Raw genomic sequence first — 19,194 nt, forward strand, 5'->3', positions numbered from 1 at the left:
TGTCCTCAAGGGCAGATCCTATTCCTCCTCCTCCTGCCACTACCCCGACCCGGGAAATTCTTTTGCAGATGCTAAATTCACCTTATTACTTCCTCAATGCAACCAACCCGAACGCTACCTTCTCTTGCTGGCTCTGCTATGGTGTTGCCCCCCCCCCATATTATGAGGGAATTGCTGTACAAGGAATGTTCTCCCTCATGGATTACACAGAATGCAGATGGCTATCAAATGTTTCTCTTACCCTATCTCAGGTAACTGGCCTTGGGACCTGTGTTGGCCAGGTCCCGATGACCTATACTAGCCTCTGCAACACCATCCTCTCCCTTAATGTCACAGGGAGGGGGCAGTTCCTCCTGCCTCACAATGACACCTGGTGGGCCTGCACCACAGGACTAACAGCCTGTGTAAATCGGGAAGTCCTGTAGAGAACATCTGGTTTCTGTGTTATTATCAGACTCCTGCCTAGAATCACCTACCACACTCATGAAGATTTCTTAACCCTCTATACTAGTCTAAAAGGCCCAAGAACTACCAGCCTCACTAGACTTAGAAGGGAGCCAATAACCGCAGTAACTTTAAGTCTCCTCATTGGGACAGGGATTGCTGCTGGGATAGGGACAGGAGCCACAGCCCTGGCAAGTCAAGATCAGCATTATTCCCAGCTCAGAGCCAGCTTAGATTCAGATCTCTGAATCTGAGCTCGCTGGCTGAGCTAGCTCTGCAAAATCGTAGGGGATTAGACCTCCTGTTCTTACAGCAGGGTGATCTATGTGCCGCCCTAAGAGAAGAATGCTGTTTTTATAGGGACCACTCAGGATTAATAAAGGATAACATGGCCAAAATAAGAGAAGGGTTGGAACAGCGGAGACTAGAATGAGAGGCCATACAGGGATGGTTTGAGTCCTGGTTCAACCAATCTCCCTGGTTGACAACCCTCATCTCCACCCTCTTAGGTCCTCTTATAGTCATATTTTTAATACTCACATTTGGGCCATGCATCCTCAATAGATTAGTACAGTTCATGAGGGACAGGTTAGGTACCATCCAACTTATGGTTCAGAGGCAGCAAGTCTATATGCCCCTTAGCACGATCCCCCTAGATACCTGTGAGCTGGCCGACCAGAACCCATGATTGGGTTACCCAGTTACAAGAGAAAGGGTGAATGTAGGACCCTGAGACCCTCTTCATTCGCCCGCTACCCCTAATCCCTCCAGACCCCCACTAATTGCTCTTTTAGCTTCTGTAAAATGCTTGGCTGCTGTTTTAGACATGCCTATACATGCCCTGGCATACCCTGACCCCCACCTGCTATCCGCCCCCCTTCCGGGAAACTATAGATTAAGCAAGCCCAGGCATGAAAACTGCCCTATAAGGTAAAAACGGAGACTCCTGGCCCCACAGATAACAGCACATTCCACAGCCCTGAGAATAGCACCTACCAATAAGAAACTTCCAGGGCTGCATCTTATACATCCAATCAGTTTAAAATTATGTTGGCGCGCACGGGCTCCTTGAACCAACCAAAATGTGTCTTCGGTATCCCCCTCCTCTCTTTGTCTAAAACCTATAAAAGGCTCCACTCTCCCTTACTCTGGGCTCTCAGCACGGATCCGTTGAGTTGGTGAGGTCTGAGAGCCTGAGCTTAAGCCCGAATAAACCGTAAACCTTTGCTTTTGCATTTTGGTGTGTTGGGTCCTCGGTGGTCTTTTGGGGGTCCAGTGGATAAGCAGCGGATAAGGTACAACACTATCACCCCAACCTTCTGAAGGCTAAGGCAGGAGGACCATGAGTTCAGGGCTACATACTGTGATTTAATTAGCCAATACCTTGCTCAGAAGTATAAAGTTGTTTTTAGTTTGGGGAGGAGGTTACTGTTATAAACTCCTTGTGACAAAGGTATTTGTAGATGAGTTCTTGCCTTTATCGGGGTATGTTCCTTGATAAATTCCTACATGGCAGACTACCTGGAAAATAAAATGATGTGCAATTCAAATTGCCATCAGAAAACTGTTCAATGTACCTGACAGGTCATTTCCCTGTAGCCTTGCTGGGTCCATCTGGCAGGGAAGCTGTGGTATTTAATTTAGGTTCCTCCATTACTAGTAAATAATCCTTCCTTCCTATTTTTACTGGCCATATAATGTTACCTCCATTTGTCTAAAGGTTTTGTGGGCTCAGGCTATGCTCAGATTCACATTTGAAAGCATCATTTGCATTAAAGAAGCGCAATCAAGGAGCTGAAAGTAATTAAAAACAAATTTATTATCTACCAACATCTTGTAAAGAGGTGCTGTAAAGAAAATCCAGTACGTAGCCCATGTTCCTGTATCTCAAAAATCCCTTCTCCCATTCTTGCATTCTTAAACTGTTAAATCTCAGCCCAGGAGGCCTTCTCTCTCCATCACTCCTCTTCTACCCTTCTGTGTGTTCATTTGAAAAGTTCTGCTCTCTTCTGACAGGAAGAGCCAAGGGAAACGGAAACAAAGGCAAGCTCTCTCTGCAGATAGGATCTTCCCTTCCCCAAATTCACATACCAAAATCCAATCCCCAGTCTGACTGTATTTGAAAGTGGGTTCTTGAAGGATAAGGAGATGAGAAGAGTGGAACTCCCATCAATGGGATTGAAATATCCCTAATCCCAGCACTGAGAAGACAGAGACATGAGGATTCCTGAGACATGCTGGCCAGTTGGTCTAGCTTAATCTGCAAGCTTCAGGTTCACTGAGAGACCCTGCCCCCTGAAATAAGATAGAAAGCATTGAGGAAGACATCTGGTGTTGACCTCTGACCTCCAGGTGTGCATGAATACACACAGAGAAAAACAGATATAGAGAAAGACAGAGACAGAGTGACAGTCACTCACAGAGACAGAGATATCACAATCTAGTTGTTTCTGTGAGCCCCAAATAAATGTCTCAACATATGCCCCAAAGCCACACATCTCAGTGGCAGTCAACTGCCTTATTTCTCTTCTCAACTTCTCAAGGATCACTACCCAAGAAAGTTCCAGAAAGATCCTGCTCTGATCTGGCCCTCTTGTGAGGTTCTGGTCCTGCTGTGATCCATGGGGATACATAGACAGCAGCCCAGCCCACACCTAGTCTCAAAGTTGCCTTCCAAAGTTAGTTCACTTCTAGCTCTCATTGTTCTAACCAAGGGCTCAAGCCAGCAGATTCAAATGGTCCCTTCCTCATTGTCCTTGACATTCTTTTCCCAAGGGTTCAGTTCTTTCTCTCCTAGGAATAGCTGTCAAAGCAATCATACCATCCCTCCCTTCTTGAGCACTGGACAACACTCCTTTGCTGTACAAAAGGGACCCCTTTTTTTGTACCAGGACCCTTTAGCAGGACAGTTTATGAGATTTTTTATTATTTAAAAAAATACAAGATACTGGTAGATAATTATTTTATGTGTATGAGTATATTGTCTGCATGTATATAAGTACACTCATGTCATGCAGTGCCCATGGAGGTCAGAAGAGGGCATTGAACCCCTGGAACTGGAGTTACAGACAGTTGTTAGCCACCATGGTGGTGCTGGGAACCAAATCCAGGTCCTCTGTTGGCAAGAGCAGTCAGTGCTCTTAACCGCTGAACCCTTTCTCCAGTCTCGATTTTTTAAAAAAACAGGATTTCATTCTGTAGGTCAGGCTAGCCTCAAACTTACATCCTTTTGCCTCAGCCTCCCTCTTGAGTGTTGGAATTACAGGTGTGAACCACCACACTTAGTTGAGAAAAATATTTGTTTTGTTGTTTTATTTTCTTTTGTTTTGTTCAGACAGAGTCTCATGTAGTACAACCTGTCCTCAAACTGCCTGTGTAGTGGAGGATGACCCTGAACTTCTTATCCCCCTGTCTCCAGTCTCTGAGTGCAACCTGACTACCTGGTATATCTCTACACAGAGACTTCTTAGAAGTATATGCAACTCCTTCCTCTGGTACTGACCCAAGGGACAGACTCACTCAGACTGTATCTAATAAGTTCTTGTTTCTAATGTCCTCATGGACTCAGGCTTTGGTTTAGCTCTGGATCCTCACTCTTAGTTCTTCCCTTGGTTGCTTCTAGTTTTATTGATTCAGTTGGGCATAGCACTGTGGTTTGCTCTGAGAGAGCTGTGTCTGCACATGTCACACCACAGTCACTCTTAAGACCCTCTGAGTGCTGGCCTTGAGCTTCCCATGAGTTTGTTTTTGCATTTTGGACAGAGAGCAGCCAACAGCAGAAGGAGACCCATCAAGGACAAACCACACAGTCAGGAGAGTAAGGTGATGGGCAGGACCAGGGGATGGAGAAGACATGAGAGACAGAAGGGAGGGCAGAAGGGTCTAGATGTAGTGACTGATTGGATGTGAGGGATGAATGACATGAGGGATTCAGAAGGAGGTCCGAGGTGCAGGTCTGATTGAGTGGGACTGAATGCTCTTTGCTATCTGAAGGATACCCATCGGACCCCGATGGCTTTGGCTGTCTGGCACTTCCTTTTAACATTCCAAGCAAGTGATCTTCTTCATCAGGCAAGATTATGGGTTTCTTTTTCTTTTTCTTTTTTTTTTTCATCTTTTTGAGACAGGGTCTCTCTGTAGCCCCAGCTGTCCTGGAACTCACTATGTAGACCAGGCTGGCATTGAACTCACAGAGATCCGCCTGCCTCTGCCTCCCGAGTGCTGGGATTAAAAGCGTGTGCCACCACGCCGGTGATTATGGGTTTCTTTACAAGACATGATAGCTACAAATAGATCATACTTGAATGCACCCTGACACTTTGCTATGGTTTGGACGTGTGCCTCCAGCATGCGGGTGTTGGAAATTAATCCCCCAATTTATATATTAATATACCTTTGGTAATTGGGACTAATGTGATCTTGGGGCTAGGACTCCAATGATGGCATTAGTGGCTTTGTAAGAAGAAGGAGAGAGAGAGCTGAGCGAGTACACATGTGCTCTATCTTGCCATGTGTTGCCCTCTACCATGTCATGATGCAAGAAGTGCCTCCCCAGATGCCAGCACCTTGGTATTGGACGTCTCAGCCTCTGGAACCCTAAACTAAATAAATCTTTACTCTTTGTAAATTACCCAGTCTATGTCACCTAGTGTTAGCAACAGAAAAAAGAACCAACCAGCCTCCTTCCTCCCCCACTGAAAAGGACTTCGGCTTTGCTCACTCAGTTCTTCCCCAGGCTTCTAGCAAGGCTGGCACGGAACAGAGCTGCAGTTGCTCAGTGAATCAGCACAGGCGATGGTGGGAAGGCAGTGCCACAGCCATGACTGGGGACTGCATACATCTGCAGCTCAGCTCCCCTCAGCAGAACCCATCCATGCCTGCTGTAAGTTGGAACGTGAAGAGACCCAATCAACTGCAGTAGCACCATTTTCCATTTGTAATTTTACAAAACCACATGGCCATGTGAACACACTAGAGCCCACAGAGGGCCCTGGCAGGGACTCATATAAATGAAAGTCAGTGGTTATAAGGAAAATCCACCTCTTGTTCTGAAAGGAAGAGAAAGGGGGTGTTCCACTCACTTCCGAAGGGTTACTGCAGGATGGCCATGTCCTTCAACCCAAGGTCATAGCTCCTGAGAGATGGCCCTCTCTACAGAGAGGTCTCCCTGGTGTCCAAGTTCTGCACCTTGCCTGGATGTTTCAACTTAAAAAACAAATAGCAAACAAACAAAAACCAAACAAAGCAAAAATCAACAACAAACAAAATAAAACAAAACCCCTAAACTAGATTGCTTTATTTTGTTTGTTGTTGATTTTTGCTTTGTTTGTTTGTTTGTTTTAAGAAAGGGTCTAGCTGGGTATGGTGTTGCATGCCTTTAATCACAGCTCTCGGGAGGCAGAGGCAGGCAGATCTCTGTGAGTTCAAGCCCAGCCTGGTCTACATAGTGAGTTCCAGGACAGCTGGGGCTACAGGGAGACCCTGACTCAAAAAGACGAAAAAAAAAGGTCTTGCTCTATAGCTCTGATTGACCTAGAACTCACTAGTGAGCCCAGGCTGGCCTCAAACTCTTGCCTCTTTCTCCTGAGTGTTGGAATTATAAGCCATCATGCCAAACACTAGTTTAGTGTTTGAGTCAGGAGTATCACTGTGTAGCCAGGCAGGCTGGTTATAAACTCACAATCCTCCTATCTCAGCATCCCAGTGCTGGGATCACAGATGTGTGCCAGTATATCTAGTATTGCCTGAACTTTTAAAACAGTGGCTTAAGCTACCCTCCCATTTCCTGTTTGAATGGTTCCTTCTGATTTGATATAAGTAAATGAAACATCCTGAAATGTCACTGAATAAACAACTAGAGGGAAAAGCAGAGACTTTGAAGGTGGATCAAAGTTTAAAACCACTCTTGGAGAGCGGAGCTGGGGAAGCCAGTCTGTGTCTTACCATTCCCGCCACCATCTATGGCATCCTGAAGTACAAAAGAGCCAAGTCTCCCCAGCCTCACACCTGTAGTCCCAGCACTTCAGAGGTGGAGGCAGGAAGATCAGAAATTCAAGGCCAGCCTTAACTACATAAGAAATTTGAAGCCAACCTGGGCTATAGGGGAACCTGTTGATACTGAAAAATTCAGGGTCCTCTGTTGGGGTTTTAAATCTCATTAAGAAAAGAATTTAAGAACAGACTCGAATGGAAGCTCATGGATGATTTTATTAGAATTTAAAAGTAAAACCTCAGGGAAGTCAAGCAATAAACCTCGGCAGCTACCAGGAGAAGAATGCGAAAGGGAAGGCAACAAGCCATACAGTTTGCGTTAATCCAGCATGGAGGTCAGCCACACGGTAGACCAGCATCCACGGCGGGGAGAAAGAGTAAGAGCACCAGCGTGCCAGAGAAAGCATGCTTAGGCTCCAGCCAGCGTCTGAGGAAAGGAGAGAGGACGAAGGAGTAGTTCTGCCTTTCTGAAGGCAGACCCAACCCGTCCTGTCCTCGGGGTGGCTCACAGGGACTGCACTGGGAGCGAGAATTCTGGATAGGAAAAGCATATTAGCACATTAAGGCATACGGTGCACCCGCCTTCCTAAGGGGCGGTCTCTTGGCCAGGTGACTGACCTGCTCAGCTGGATTAACTCTTAAGGGAGTTGGCAATGACTTTTACCATAACACTGTCACAAAACAAAACAAAACAGCAGAACAGACCTGCGAGAGGCTGTGTGGGTTTGTCTGCCCGGGAAAATAAGAAATGAAAGCCCACATTATCAAACTGGTCAAAGAAAAGATGAGAAGCAGCAGGCAGCTTAAGAACCTTCTCAAAACAAATTCAGGGTCTGTGACCTTCGGGATCTTCACACATTTCTTGTTGAGGCTGCTTGTCCCCACCACCAGCTCTCACACCGACCTAGTTTGATGCATAAGGATGCATTTTGTGTTTTTTATGTTTCGAATGCGCTCCTTTATTCTCCTCTGATTGACAACCTTCAAGGTCATAGTCATGAATATTCATCTTATCAGCTGCAGGTTAAGAGATTTTCATAGACCACAAGCAACATTGCTATGGGTCTCTCTAGAAAAACTGGTTTTCTTTGGGTTTTATTCTTGGGATTGCTGGCAACAACATGTTAGACCAAAATACACTTCCATGCTTAAAATTTTCCAGAGGAATAGAACTTGTCTCCAAAGGAGAGCCGGAAAGGATGCTTATGTCATCAAACCAGTGACTGCTGTTGCAGAAAATACGACAGTCTGATTTGAAGAAATGCTGATCTGCTACCAGGGGAAGTTGCTATTTTAACGTAGTCCATTTATTTAGAGGAAAAAAAAACCTCTTAGCCTCCCAGGCTTGCACCTGCCTATCAGCCCTCCTGCCCGTATCATTCCATTTCAACGTCCGTTGCTGATCATGAAGATTTCTTTTAACGCTATCAGAAAAACAAGTCCTAATTCTCATGAACTTACACCGGGACAATAAACCTTGACAGAGGTGAGAAATACATTGGTTTTCTGTCTGGTATGCTGTCCTTTGTAAAAATGCCTCTTTGAAGGTCATGTGCTCGAAGTTCAGGTTATAGTTGTAGAGGCAGATTTCCCTTATTCAGTCTCTCTTATGATTAATGTTCACTCATAATGGAAAGTTGAGGTTATAAGTGTAATAAGGGTTATAAAGCAGCAAATGCATCTCTGGTCTGCCCAGAAACAGAGCTGTGACCCTGGAGGTAATGAACATCAGGTACTGACCACAGGCTGATAGGCACCTCTTATAAAAGGATTTGTTGAAGCTGGGCATGGTGGCACACACCTTTAATCCCAGCACTTGGGAGGCAGAGGCAGGTGGATCTCTGTGAGTTCAAGGCCAGCCTGGTCTACATAGTGAGTTCCAGGACAGCTGGGGCTACAGGGAGACCCTGTCTCAAAAAGATCAAAAAAAAAAAAAAAAAAAAAATAGAGGACTTGTAAACAGGGTTTTAGGGCAGTAGTCCCAGCTCTGGCAGCCCCAACAAGCTAGACTTGGCCACCCATTCCTATACAGCATGATGAGAAGCAGAGAGAAGAGATTTACCCAACATGTTGGGAAAAGGATCACATAAAAGGGACCAACCACTGCCAAGTTCATCTTTGGGGGTACAAACATGAGCTTTAGGCTTAAACAAAGGAAGAACTGGGGTATGGGACAAGAGGTATGCATGCATGACTAAGCCGTCTGGCCAAGGTATGGGTTACACTGATCTTTACCTCAGTTCTGGTTCCAAAGGGTAGTCTAAAGAGGTCCTCATTGCTTGAAAGGACAAGGTGGTTCCCTGGAGATGAAGACCTCTGCCTCAGGGTGCTGCCTCACTACCATGGAAAATTGCTCTCCTCCAAGGATGGTCTGTCCTGTGAAGCTTTGGCTGTTCCCAAATCTAAGGTGGCACAATTTAGGAAAAGTACCTTTGGGTACTTTTAGAAGGCGTTGAACAGATATGGTAAAAAGCTGACCATAAGATCTCTGTTCCTCTTTTTTTGTGTGCCTTCAGTGTTGGAGGTGATAAGTTAGGTCAGACAGACAAGCACTTCCTTGAATGATTTGAGTGCCTAAGCAGGGTCAAGAGTCCTCTCTGACTCCCTTCTTCCCTTTCCTTCCTTTCCTCCCCTTTCCTTCCCTCCCTCCTTCCTTCCTTCCTTCCTCCTCCTTCCTTCTTTCCTTCCTTCCTTCCTCCTTCTTTCCTTCCTTCCTCCTCCTCCTTCCTTCCTTCCTTCCTCCTCCTCCTTCCTTCCTTCCTTCCTCCTTCCTTCCTTCCTTCTTCCTTCCCTCCTTCCTTCCTTCCTCCTCCTCCTTCCTTCCTTCCTTCCTCCTTCCTTCCTTCCTTCTTCCTTCCTTCCCTCCTTCCTTCCTTCCTCCTCCTTCCTTCCTTCCTTCCTCCTTCCTTCCTTCTTTCCTCCCCTCCCTTCCTCCCTCCTTCCTTCTTTCCTCCTTCCTTCATTCCTTCCTTCCTCCCTCCCTCCCTCCCTCCTTCCTTCCTTCCTCCTTCCTTCATTCCTTCCTTTCTCCCTCCCTCCTTTCCTTCCTTCCTTCCTCCTTCCTTCCTTCCTTCCTTCCTTCCTTCCTTCCTTCCTTCCTTTTTTCTTCCTTCCTTCCTTTCTCCCTCCCTCCCTCCCTCCCTCTTTTCCTTCCCATCTCCCTTCCTCTCTCCCTGCATGGAATTTGACCTGGGACTGCATACATGCTGGGCAGCAGCTGAGTCACTGACCTCTATCCCCAGCCCAAGACTCTATTATTCTTTGCTACAACAAATTAGTTTCGGAGGAGTTAGCCATCAGTACAAACAAGGAAAACTACTAATATTTATTGAGCGGTGTGCAGCTGGTCATTCTGTGTCAACTGTTCTGGGTTGTGATTCATTTCACAGGGAATACACTGGCAAGTAGCCAGTGGTAAGCTGTGCTAAGAGTTCAAATTGAGAGAGCATAGTATCTGGTTATTCTGATTTATAAGAACCATAGTGGAAAATAGTGGATGCTTGAAACTTGCTTAAACTTTTGTTTGTTTAATTTTTTTTTGAGTCAGTCTCTTATTCTATAGCTTAGAATAACCTGGAACTGGAACTCACTATGTGTAGCCTAAGCTGGTCTTGAACTCTCAGTGAATGCCTGCCTCAGTCTCCCAGGTGCTGGGATTACAAGTCTGAGGTAGCTTGCTCAGGTTGCTTAAGTAGCAAAGAGCTAAAACTAGCAAGAAGGCTGGAGAGATGGTTCATGGGTCAAAAGCACTGACTGCTCCTGCAGAAGACCTGGGTTCATTTCCCAGCACCCACATGGTGCCTAACAACTGTCCATAACTCCAGTTCCAGGGGATCCAATGCCCTCTTCTGGCCTTTGTAGGCATTGCATGCATGGGTGTACTTACATACATGCAGACAAAATGCTCATACACATAAAAATAACAACAGTATAACTACATACATAAAATAAATAAGCACTGGAAAGATGGCTCAATGGCTAAAAGCACTTGTTCTTTCAGAGGACTTGAGTCCTGTTCCCAGCACCCACATTAGGTAGCTAACAACTGTAACTCCAGCTCCAGGGGATCCAATGTCTTCTTTTGGTCTCTATGGGCACCCATATACATATGGCATGCATGCACAGACACAAGTAAAAATAAAATCTATAAAGGAATAAACAGTAAAAGGACTACCAGGGCTGGAGAGATGGTTCAGCAGTTAAGAGCACTGGCTGCTCCCACAGAAGACCTGGGTTCAGTTCCCAGCACCCACACGGTGGCTAACAATCACCTGTAACTCCAGTTCCAGGGGATCTGACATCTTTTTCTGACTTCCATGGACATTGCATGACATGGGTGCACTTACATACATGCAGGCAATATACTCATACACATAAAATTTAAAAAATAATTTAAAAATAAATAAACAAACAGACTGCCAAGAATTACAGGCAAGGCTAGAATAGAGAAGAAGGAAGAAAAGCCCTCAGGGCCCTGCTGACACTTCCAGGATCCAGAACAGGAGACAGTAAATCTGTCATTTGACCCAGTTTCCAGAACTTTGTCACAGCTACCCCGGGAAACTAATGGAACCAGACAAAAGGATCACACCAAATGCCTCATTATTTCTGTAACTACATATATAATTCATTTTAAATGGTTACTTGATGGGGTCGAGGCAGTTAACGAATGAAAAGAATACATTACCAGCTTTCCAGTTACCCAGATGAACTAATTCCAATAATTCTTCTTAAATTCTTTTTGATGTATTTCTTTTTATGTGTATGAGTGTTTTGCCTGCATGTGTATAAGTGCACCATGTGCATGCAATGCCTGAGGAGGCCAGCAAAAGGGTAACTTGCTTGGAACTGGAGTTACCTGTAGTTGTTAGCCTCCATGTAGATGCTGGGAATTGAACCTGGGTCCTCTGCAAGAGCAACAGTGTTCTTAACCACGGAGCCATCTCTCCAGCCCCTCACAATAATTTTTATGGAAATAATTTCTTTTTATAACTCATTTTGTAATAAACAATTTCCTAAAATACAACTTTGATACACAGCACGAGGGTGTGGGTCTACGTGCTGGGGTCCACATGTGCAGTTTGCATCAGGGGAGTTACTGCCACTCTTCTCTGCAGATGGGCTGAGAATCTAAACCTTGATATGTTGGCAGGAGTGGTAGTGCACACCTGTAATTCCAGCATCTGGAGAGAGGTTAAGAGGATTACCACAAATTTGAGGCCAGCCTGATTTACCTGCAGTGAGTTCCAGGCCAGCCAGGACTATATAGAAAAATTCTGTCTCCAAAAACAAATAATAAAAGCAACAGCCAGGCATGGTGGCACATGCCTTTAATCCCAGAGGCAGAGGCAGGCGGATCTCTGTGAGTTCAAGACCAACCTGGTCTACATAGTATGTTCCAGGACAGCTGGGGCTACAGGTAGACCCTGTCCAAAAAGACCAAAAAAAGAAAAAAGAAAAAGAAAAGAAAAGAAACGAAAAAGACAAAAAGAAAACAAAACAGGGGCTGTTGAGATGGCTCAGCAGGTAAAGGCACCTGCCACCAAGCTTTATGGCCTGAATTGAACCCCCGGGACCCACATGGTGAAAGGAGAGAATCAACTTCAGAAGGTTGTCCTGTGTGTGCGTGTATGTGTGTGTGTGTGTATGCACAATAAATAAGTACACATACAACAAACAAATCAATAAATCAAACAATACATGACTGTTTTGAAAAGTAAGCTATTAGTGGCCAAAAATCCAGAAAGATTTATGTTCAGATAATGCTACCTACTAGGTATCAGGCCTGTCAAAGGTAATATATTTAATCCTCATGCTGACAATAAAGCCTCCTGATACTAGGATTATGTAACGTTCATGTTAAACCAGGCAGGTCACATGTGTCTGTAATCCCAGCGCTTGGGTGTTGGGAAACCCTGCTGTTAGGGTTGTAGTTCTCCATGTCTGGATAGCCCTAAGGGAAGGACTCCCCTTTTCAGCAGGGGACCTCCTGCTCTCTCCCTGGTTTACCTGGAAAGTGCCACCAAGCACGGATGCCTGACCTTATTTGGAACATGACCTTTGGCATAGTTACCTGGAGTAAAAACTACCCCCAGGTTTTTTCTATATGATAATCAGGCATTGCCTGATAGTCGGAAGATAGGAGCCCACTGCCACATGTAAATAAAGCATGCTATGAGCACCTATCAGCTGAGGCTTTGGCTACTGCCTCCACACTATAATTTCTCTAGTTCTCCCACTGAATAAACTGAGCTGTTTCACTGAGTCTGGAGCTGTATCACTGCATCTAGAGCTGTTTCTGTTTCACTGCACCGTGGAACCAGCCTCCCCGGAAGGGCTTTCTTCCGTCAGTGCTCACTGGCCATCCTGACTCCGTTCACCGCTTCTGCTCCCCCTGCCCTCGTGGACTGGTGGCCAACGACCTGCAAAGAGAGGGAGAGACCCCCGCACTTGGGAGTCTGAAGAAGTAGCTTGAGACAGTTTGAGACCAGACTAGGGTACAGAGAGAGGGGGTTGGGGAGATCAGCCAGCAAAACTTCTTGCCTAGTAAGCCTAATGACTTGAGTCTGATCCCTGGAGCCCATGGGAAAGGTGCAAGGTGAGGAGCAATTCCACAAAGTTGTCCTCTAACTCCACATGTGCATCATGGCATGTGCCCTCCCCCATCACACATACACACACAATAAATGAACTTAGAGAGAGAGAGAAAGGATTTGGCGTAACCCAGCATACATTACTCCTACTGAGAAGCAGGAATACTTCAGCATTCTCCACCTTTCTGTCTCTTACTTCCAGAGGTGATTTGAGAAAATATTTTAAATATTCAGTGACAGCTTTTTGAACATTTAATGACCACTAAGTGAAGGTCTACTATATAAGACTGTTGCTAAGCATGATGGTGAAAAACCTGTAATCTAAGCACTAGGGAGACAAAAGCAGGAGGATCACCAGAAATTTGAGGCCAGTCTGGTCTACAAAACAAGCTCCAGGTCAGATAAGGCTATATAGAAAGGCACGGTCTTAAAATGTAAAACAAACCAAAAAGACTGTTCACCACAGACTGCACATGCGACATTTTGTATCATTAAAGAAACTTTCAAAGATTACTTAAATTACACCTAATTTCTGCTTTCGTGCTAACCCTTGGTTTCATGCAGTTTCATATCTGTTTGTGCGTTTCAGCCCCAATTTTTATGCTGGATCTCCAGCACCCAGAGTTAGAAGATAGCATGGTCACAAAAAGTTCCAGGCAGTATAAGGGTTAATTTGAAGACCATGGGTGGGGAATTGGCTGCCTAGAGCTGGTGTGGATTCACTGGAAAAAGTCTTCTCACAGAAAGTTCACTAGGTTGCTCCCCTTCCTTTCTTCCTTCCTTCCTTCCTTCCTTCCTTCCTTCCTTCCTTCCTTCCTTCCTTCCTTCCTTCCTTCCTTCCTTCCTTCCTTTTGTTTTAGACAACATACAAAAACTAGCATCTTGCTAGGTAGCCCAGGCTGGCCTGGCACTCTATGTAATCCAGACTGACCTCAGATCCACAATCTGCTCCATCTGCCACTGCTGGGATTACAGGCATGAGCCAGTACTGCTTCTCTCCTTTCTTCTATTCTCCCTCTCTCCCTCCCTTCCTCCCTCCCTTCCTCCCTCTCCCTCTCCCCCTCCCTCCCCCCTTCCCTTGGCCACACCCTCCAGGGTCTCAGTACAAAACCTGTCTAGCCTCCCTCAAACCTACAGTCCTTCTGACTCCTAGCTTCCCAGGTACTGGGATTACAGATGTAAGCATCATGCACACACAGCGTGCTTCTCTTGATCTGTATTTTTACGAAGGGGTTGAAAGAGGATCTCACAGTGTCCTAGGACAAGGGTGAAGTGTGAGCTAAATGATCATGAGGTAGATTTACCAAGTGTTGAAGGACTTAATGACAATCAGCTTCACTTAATAAAAATGTTACCAGGGGACAGGTTGAAAACTTTATGACTTTCTTGTTGAAAATCCTTACTGACCTTGGGTGTGGTGGCACATACCTGTCCTCCCAGCACTCAGCAAGCAGGGCCAGAAGGATCATGAGGTTGAGGCCAGTGTGGGCTACAGAGAGACTGTGCCTTAGTCAACCTGAACAGTGTACAGAGACCCTGCCTCATAATACCAAACCAAACCAATAACAATAACAACAAAAACTTGACTGATGGTTTACATGCAGTTACAAAGAGTGCCCGGTGGTCACATTCACTATGATTAACTCACATCGTGGGAAATAGAATTAGAATCTGAAAATAGGGCCAGCAAGATGGCACAGCAGGTAAGGGGCTTGACACCAAGCCCAGAGACCTGAGTTCACTTTCTAGAACTCACATAGTGGAAGTAGAGAACTGACTTGCGCACATCATCCTCTGACCTCCACACGCGTGCCGTGGCCCCACCCCATACAATAAAGTAACTATTTCAACAAAGATTAAAAATAAATAAATGAATAATATGAAAATAACTCAGTAAAGCAGAAACCTAAGTCAAGAAAAACAACATAGAATATACTACTGAAAGCTGGGCCTGGGAGCACACCTGTGATTGTAGCACTGAAATGGAAGCAGGAGAACCAGGAGTTCAAAGCCTCCCCGGCTACATAGGAAATTCAAGGCCAGCCTAGGCTACATGAAACTCTGTCTCAAAAATCACACACACACACACACACACACACACACACTTCATAATATCTATTTCTGCAATAAGATTTCCTACAGCAATCACATAAGTAAAGGAAGACAAAGAGGTGGAAAAGATTTATGGCCTTTAGAAGCCAAAACACCAGGGAGAAATACAGAGATGGCAACACCAGACTCACCCAGCAACTCAGTGGCCGTAACCACCTGACTTCTCTGGCCTTGCTCCACACTGGTACCTACAAGTGTTATCTGGACCTCTGAAGTCTAATAGGAATACTGTTCAACTGAAACCCCAGAGTGGGGAAAATCAGAAGGGGTGGGTCCTGGAAGCCACATCATGCAAGGACCCATCTAGAGATGCTTCCCAGGGCTAGGGGAGAATCAGAGAAGCCAGGCCAGCCACCTTTGAGTCGGTGCTCGTCTCTCACCAATAAGTAAACAAATTTGTGTGCAAAGCTGACACAGGCTACAACCAGCAACCTCAGAGACTAGTCAGAGGGAGGCTGATGCTGGCTCAAAACAAAAACATCTTTTTAGAGCTGCCAGGCGTGGAACAAGCTGTCCCTCTACCCTGAAGATTTTCAAGCCAGTATGAATGGACCAAGACTGAAGAAATCTGGCTGTTCCTCTCAGTGGCCTACTTAATATTCAGTCTTAACTTTCTGTCTTTCCACACCTCAGTTTTTACTCAGTGATGAATGATGACCCAGTGAGAACCTCAGATCTTAGAGAAATTCTCTGCTGGGCCATTTGGGTGAGTTTTGATTTTCAAAAGCAGGGACTGATGTAGCAGATGGCCATCTTCCCTTTATTCTGCCAAGAATGCAGATGTGTTGCTAGGAACAGAGGCATCTTTACACCACGAGGAAAAGGCCAAGAGGACCAGTTCTGTCATCACTGAGTAGCTGTACCCCAACCAGCAACTTCTTACCTTCAGATTCCCTGCTGTGTGAGAAAATGCATCCCCATTTGTTTAAGCCACTCCACTCAAATGTTCTGCTATTTCTAGGCAAACACATCAGTCACTGATCTAGAAAAGTGGAATGCATAAAGTCAAATGGAAGCAAACTAGATTAACTCTAGAGCCTCAAATCCTGAGTCCTTTTTTTTATATTTTTTTTTTTAGTGTATAAGCTAAATTAATGTTCTTAAACCATATTAACCAACAAATATTCCTCTAAGTGCCTACTTTGTAGATGGTAGTTAATGAACAACATTAATCTCTCCCTAGTGTGTGTACATTTCCAAAGCCTCTTACTTTTTGCTGAGAGTTCAAGAGGATGCTAGAAACCCACAGTGATGTCACTGTAAGGAGAGCTGACTGAAATTGTCGGTGATGTTTTTGTTTTGCTTTTTAGAACTGGGGATTGAACCTTGTGCACACTAAGCAAGCACTCTACCACTGAGTTACACCCCCAGCCCACGAATGAGTTTCATATAGCAGTTACCAGTATAATTTTGTAACCTATGATCAATGCTTCAGATCTGTATTTGTTTGAAAAGGCTTTTGGCCCAGAGTCTGTAAAGAGGGTATTGGGGTTTCCAATAGATACCATACATTTAGGCCAGCATCCCACCCCATTCCACCACCACCAGAGGGAGGGATAATGTCACATGAAAACTACTAAGGAGAGTGTTCTGGGGCAACAGAGTCAGGAGGCGGGTCCCAAGCTGGGAGGATATGTGTAGTCAATGCCCTGCTTTGAGACTAGGAAAGGGTCTCAGTCCCAGCACTGAACATCTGCCTCCAAAGATAGCATCTCTATTTTTGTGCAGTCACGCCAGCACATTGCTGCCACAGCAACCAGAAACCCTCAGACTGAGCATAAGCTTTGAGAGAGCAGGCAGGAGACCCAGGAGCAAGAGTTTGCACCACCTGTGTAGGGTTGTGGACAAGCCACCTTCAAACTATAAAGAAAGGGCTGAGAAGCTCAGTACTGACATCATTGAGCAGAGCTGCCAGGCTCAGCTTAGGAACCAGAAGGGAGCCAAGCCTGGCAGAGCAGAGCCAGAGTTTGAACACAAGTGGGGGAGGACCCATCCTGGTACCTGGGTGGTGTCCAAGCATAACCCCCAACTGTGATTCTTTTTTTGAATTTATTACTTATATTTCTGTGTGTATGAGTGTAATAATGCCTGCGTGTGTCATACAATGCCTGTGGAGGTCAGAAGAAGGTGTTGGATTCCCTAGGACTAGAGTTACAGATGGTTGTTAGCCACCGTGTGGGTGCTGGGAACCGAATCCAGGTCCTCTGTAAGAGCAGCCAGTACTCTTAACCCCTAAGCCATCTGTCCAGCTCCACCACTGTGGATTCTTAACCTTGAATGTCAACTTGATGGGATTTAGAATCACTATCTCTGGGTGTGTCTGTGAGGGATCATCTGGATTACGTTAGTTGATATCTATTTTTTTGTTTATTATTTTTATTTTAGTGTATGAGTGTATTGCCTGCATGAGTGTTAAGTGGTAAATGCACCCGTGTCCTGCAATGCCCACAGAGGTCAGAAGAAGGTGTTGGATCTCCTTGAACTGGAGATATAGACAGTTGTTAGCCACCATGTGGGTGCTGGGACTAGAACCTGAGTCCTCTACAAGGGCAGCCAGTGGTCTTAACAGCTGAGCCATCTCTCCAGCCCCGGGAAGACCTACTCTGTTCCATGGACTCGGGCCTAGGGCTGAACACAGAGGAGCAAGCCAGCTGAGCACTGGAATTCCTCACTCTCCACTTCCTGACTGTGGACGCACTGTGACCAGCTGCCTCCGGTTCCTGCAGCATACCTTTCCTGCCATTAGGGCCTGTGTCCCCTGGAACTGTATGCTAAGAAACTCTTCCTAGTGTTACTTTCATCAGGTGTGTTTAGTACAACCACCAAGGAAGACTAGTGAGAAGAGGGGGGTGCTGTCCTGAGGTCTCTGTCCTGCTTTGCCAGGCACAATAGTTTCCCAGGCAATTTGGAGGAGGGGCAGGAGCCACATCCCTCTGAGAGGGATAAAACCACTGGAAACATAGCTAGAAAGGCTATTTCACATTCCAGAAATTCTGGTGTGGCTTTGGGCTGAATAAAGCTTCCATTGTAACCCAGGGATGAGGTTTCTCAATCAGATGGAGCAGGTGTGGTTCATAATTAGTACATTGCTGCATATTGGGCCATCTTATAAATACTTTTCAAGCCTGGATTGGTGCCTCATGCCTGAGGTGCCAACATTCAGGAAGCTAAAGCAGGAAGATCATGAATTCAAGGACAGCCTAGGCACTATAGCTACATCTTGTTTCAAGAAACAAGCCCTCAGTAGCTGGGCGGTGATACACGCCTTTATTAACCCAGCACTGGGGAGGCATCGGCAGGCAGATCTCTGTGAGTTCAAGGCCAGCCTGGCCTACATAATGAGTTCCAGGCCAGCCCCACTTCATGGAGACCCTGTCTCAGAAAGACCAAAAAAATGAAAAAAAAAAAAAAAGAGAGAAGATACAAGCCCACTTGCCTTTAATCTAGCACTTGGGAGGCAGAAGCAGTTAAGTATCTGTGAAATGAGGCCAGCCTAGTCTACATAAAGAGTTCCAGGCCAGCTGGGGCTACAGGGAGACCCTGTCTCAAAAAACCAAAACCAAGCTTCCCTCTTTCCCTCCTTCCACTTTAAATTATGTGTATGCATGTGGGTATGTGCATGTGAGTGTTGAGTATCCACAGAAGCCAGAAAAGGGTATCAGATCTGCTGTAGCTGGAATAACAGGTGCTTGTGAGACACCCTATGTAGGTGCTGGGACCCCAACTCTTCAGCCTTCCTCAGGCATTGCACACATGTGCAATTTTTTTTTTACTTATTTATTTATTTTTATTTTGTGTATGAGTGTTTTGCCTGCATGTAAGTGCACTCATGTTGTGAAAGGCCTGTGGGGACCGGAAGAGGGCCCTGAATCCCCTGGAACTGGAGTTGCAGATGGTTGTTAGTCACCATGTGGGTGCTGGGATTTGAACCTGGGTCCTCTGTAAGAACAGCCAGTGCTTTTAACCACTGAGCCATCTCTCCAGCTCCACACTCCCAAATTTTTAAAAAGGAACCCTTTTCACCTTTGATGGCTATGAGGATCTCATGAAAGAA

Source organism: Nannospalax galili, unplaced genomic scaffold, assembly GCF_000622305.1.
Source record: "Nannospalax galili isolate Female #2095 unplaced genomic scaffold, S.galili_v1.0 scaffold127, whole genome shotgun sequence".
NCBI classification, from domain to species: Eukaryota; Metazoa; Chordata; class Mammalia; order Rodentia; family Spalacidae; genus Nannospalax; species Nannospalax galili.